The sequence below is a fragment of the Protopterus annectens genome, chromosome 8.part0, assembly GCF_019279795.1.
Source record: "Protopterus annectens isolate FY-2018-M chromosome 8.part0, PAN1.0, whole genome shotgun sequence".
In the NCBI taxonomy this organism is placed as follows: domain Eukaryota; kingdom Metazoa; phylum Chordata; order Ceratodontiformes; family Protopteridae; genus Protopterus; species Protopterus annectens.
This window is the reverse complement of record NC_056741.1, coordinates 1,650,979,556-1,650,984,555: the sequence shown is the minus strand read 5'-3', so window position 1 is coordinate 1,650,984,555 and position 5,000 is coordinate 1,650,979,556.

Genomic DNA, 5,000 nt, shown 5'->3' with positions numbered 1-5,000 from the left:
CCAAATTCCAAATTTTAGTGCTATAAATGGTTGCTGCCTCTAATTGATTTTTACGTCTGATGAAGCGGACAGGCAGTCCGTGAAAGCGCTCACGTTTATCTTGTTTTGTTTTATTTAATAAATTTACTTGAAGTGCAAGTTTTCCAGTTTACATCGTTTTTTTCACCTGGTTTTAAGTTGCTGACCGACTGCTGTTTGGACTTTGATTCATCTTTTTCGGACTCGTGGTTTTGTTTTATACATGGAGGGTACGGGAGCAGCAGTCAGCATGGATGTAGCACAAACCAATGCTACTGAGAACTACATTAACAGATTTAGAGGATTCTTGACTCCGTCCACGAATCCCCTGTTACATTTTGACTTTGGGGCAGGTCTGGATGCTGAACCATCGGTAAAAGCAGTTGATGACAGTAAGATTAAGAACTTAAAACGCGATTTAGAAGACAATCTGTTTAAGTACAAGCGATTTATGTGTCAACGCCTTCACCTGGAAGCCTGTATCCAGATGAAAGTAGTACCGCGTGGTTTAAGAATTCTAACCATGCCAAGTTATGGCAATACTTATCCAGGGTTGCTTACCAAATGGCAACAACTTAATTTAGAAACAGGGAAAGCCTACATGCAGCTCATATTGGACTTCTTTTTTCCCGTAGAAGTGGATCTACGTAATCTCATCATTAAACAACAGGAAGAACTCTATAATCTTTATGGCAAGAACTCCACTGATGTTTATATCCAAGATCTTATGGACAAGGTATCACGTTATGAAGCTAAGTTGATGGAGGTTAAGAAGAAAAAGCTTGTGCGTGATGTCCAGGACTTTAGGAGGTCCAATGTGTTTACTTGGCCGAAAAATAATGGAGCTGGGAACTTTGGTGATTCTACATACGCACAGGCACTAGAGGGGGCTAGTGCAGGCTCTAACAACAGCTATCATTTTAAGAAGGGAAACATGAATGAGTTAAATGCGCAACGTCACCACGCTGATAGAGTGAGAAGGTCTGAAGAGACGCCACCAGTTCAACATCCAGAACAGCGTGATGATACACTTCAGTGTGCGACAGCACCACAGTCGCCACCTCATGCGGCTTCCAATTATTCCACTCCTTTGGAAGCACCAGCTACTTCCATGGCTGAAACTCGTACAGTGGTGGATGCAACACGATCCACCATGGACGTTAGAAGGAAGCTGATCACAGATAATCAGCATAGCGGTGACTCTTTGGCTTTTCCGCTGCCATACAAACCAGCGCGGAAGAAATCTATAGAAATCGACGTTTCCAGAGGAGTGAAACGGAAAGAAGCACCGCCTCACTACCAAACACGGACCATCAAGAAAATGTGGTCGAACAACAACTAGTATGGAACATTTCATCATATACCCTGTCACCAGCTGAAGTAAGTTTATTGAACAAGGGTCTAAAATTTATTCCTTCTACTAGTGTTGAGCGAAGTGAAGTGTTGATAGCTTTAAGGCTCTTCGCTCGAAATGTTGCCCTTAAGTTATCACTAGGCAACAATTCAGAGCCACAGAACACTAATTTTAAGAAACGTAGTAACTATACACCATGTTTACCTCCTAATTTGGAAGTCTTTCTTAATGCTATTGACAGTGATATCTATAGTGATAGCTTTTTCTTTGATTCAGACCTGGTTAATAATTTAACAGCAGAAGAAAGTGCTGCCCTGAAACGTATTAAGGAAAACACTGATATTATAGTCAGACCGGCTGACAAAGGAGGACCTGTAGTTGTCCTCGACAGTTCTTATTACCATCGAGTGATGTTGGATATGTTAAGAAGTGAGGCTTATGAAGCAATTGATTTAATGACTGTTACCAATATCATAGTACAAATTAATAAGGCATTACAGGACTGTCTTAACATCAACAGCATGAACCAACATTTGTTTGACTATTTCTCAGTGCAATATCCCGTTGTGCCCAGACTACATGGATTGCCAAAAATCCACAAGAATCCCCGGTTACCATCTTTTCGACCTATTGTAGCTAGTGCTGGATGGGCTACTGAACCCATCTCAGTTTATTTAGATTTTGAACTTAAACAAATTCTTAAAAAATACACCTATGTTCTTAAAGACACAGAAGAATTTTTGCGAGCTCTTTATGAGTTTTTGACTGTTTATGGTTATAAAACATCAATGGGGTTTTTGACAGCAGACGTGGAATCCCTGTTCACGTGTATCCCCAATTCTATTGGTATTGAGATGGTATTCAATCTAATGGTCAAAGATAATTTTTTACACCGAGACAAAGCTGAATTCCTATGTTTTCTTTTAGAACTTGTGTTGGACAACAATGTCTTTTTGTTTGATGCTAAGTACTATAAACAAGCCAGAGGCATAGCTATGGGCACGAGTTGTGCCAATAGCTATGCCAATCTGGTGATGGTTGCTTGGGAACAACAGCACCTTATGTCTTATCTGTCTATGAAGTTTTTCAGACGGTTTGTGGACGATTTGTTCATTGTGATTGATGATGTTAATTTTGTGAGCTCTGACTTTTTTAGTCACATAAACTCTACTTGTCAGTTTTTGAAGTTCTCTGGCACTTTCTCTACAACTAGTATTGACTTTTTGGATGTCAATATTTATGTAGATGATGCTAAGGTCAAGACTAAATTGTTCAGGAAGGCTTGTTATCAACCGTCTTATCTGCATAGACTTAGTATGCACAATCCGGCTTGCTTCACCAATATTATTAAGGGGCAAGCCATGAGAACATCACGTCTTTGTTGTGATGACAGAATTTTTGCAGAGGAAATGGACACCCTACAAAAGGGCTTTTTGAGCAGGGGTTATACCCGAAGGGAGATCGATCAGGTATATACTCAGATGACGTACTATAGAGAACATAGAGCTAAACCATATTTTGGCCCAGAGAGTACCAGTCGACCGGTTCGGAGAAACAATGTGGTTGAGAATGTTCCCATCATTCTCCCATATTGTAGTAATATTGCCAAAATTAGGAATTTGGTGTCCAATAATTGGAATATTTTGACTTCTGACAATAGAACTAAACAGTTGGTAGGTAATTATCCACATTTTGTCTATAGTAACTGCCAAACATTACAACAGAAGATTTGCTATACGAAATCTACCCCATCGGAAGGCTGCCCTGCTTGGCAGTTAGGTACAAAGAAATGTAATGGATGTTTACAATGTCAATATGTTAATGAATCCAGATACTTCAGACACCCAGATACAGGGGTCCTTTGGAGCATTAGATGCTCAGGCACTTGTACATCCAGGAATTTAGTATACGTTGCACAATGTCAAGTTTGTTTTTGCTATTATGTTGGCAAAACTAATCGATCTTTGAAAGAAAGAATTCGTGACCATTATTATTGTATACGTAGAAACGAAGTATATAATGCCATTGCTAAACATGTTGCGAATACTAATTCCACACACATTTTCCTCTTTCAGATTTTACAGATAGTACAAGATAATCCTAGGCTGGGAGATATAGTTAATTTGACAGAGACAGCGGAAGTTAGATGGATTCTAAGATTGGGGGCACATCGTGGAAGTGGTTTAAATGAAGCCGTCCCCCTTAAGCCCATTTTGAAAGGTAGACCACTTAGGTAATGTGCTTTTGTTTTTGTTTTTATTTTTAATGTTATAGTTTTAGTGAATTCCAACAGGTTATGTGGTTTTAATATGTCTGTGTAGAAGGGTAATACATTGATTTTAGTAAGCTATATAGTTTTATACTATTGCTGGTACATCTAGCTTATTTTAATTGCTTATTACATTTAATTGTTAATTAATCAATTTGTTTTGTGCTATTAGTGCTATAAATGGTTGCTGCCTCTAATTGATTTTTACGTCTGATGAAGCGGACAGGCAGTCCGTGAAAGCGCTCACGTTTATCTTGTTTTGTTTTATTTAATAAATTTACTTGAAGTGCAAGTTTTCCAGTTTACATCGGTTTTTTCATTTGGTTTTAAGTTGCTGACCGACTGCTGTTTGGATTTCGATTTATCTTTTGGGAACTGTGGTTTTGTTTTATATATATATATATATATATATATATATATATATATATATATATATATATATATATATATATATATATCATACCTCCCAACCGTCCCAAATTGCTCGGTTTTTACCGAGTTTTGGGGTCTAAACAATGGGGTGCCACGATTCACGAGTGGCACCCCTTAGTTTCCGATTTCCCTGCACTTTATTTTAAATTTTATTTCATTTCCCGGCTTTAGAGCTAACGTCATCACTTGCGCGATGACGTCAGCTCCGTGAAACAGAGAAACAGCCTGTCAGAATTGAGCTTAAAGAGTTCAACGTGCTCAACTCTTCAAATCCTTTGCGGGAAACAGGAGGATGCAAGTTCAACGTGCATAAGAGAGTTGCAGCTGCTACGACAAGGAAGGGTTTGTTCCTGTGCCTACTGGATGGGAGGAATGGATGAAGCTGCACGCAGAGGTAGGAAGAGCACAAAAAATGCACAGCTGTTTTCATTCTGTGTGTGTGTGAGACCTCTCAGCTGCTGACCCATAACCTATGATGGTACTTTCCCGTTAATGGGGCAGTAACAGTCAGAATGCGTAGTTGATGTCAACCCAGTGCCACTTTGTTTTTTCTGCTTTTAAGTCAGTCTTAGTACACAGATTACTACTGATTTTCTCAACATACGGATAGGTGCTGAAAATGAGAAAAGAAAATGGTAACAAAACGTTAAGAGGCATCAGGGTGAAATGCCTGCTTGATGTTGGGTGCTTCTCGTTTATGCATGGGTTATCAGTTTTGCCTTCATTGTCTCACTGCCACTGATTTTGTCAGATGTCAGACTCAGTACTGCTTATTGCGTTGGTGGTGTGTTCTGGTTTTCATTTTGCCTATGTTCTTCTCACATTATTACCGATTTCTCCTCCAAAGTCAGTGCAGCATATTTGGTTGTTTTGTGCTTAATGTTGGCTTTGTTGTGGGATTGTTCCTCATTTCATCACAAGTCAGTG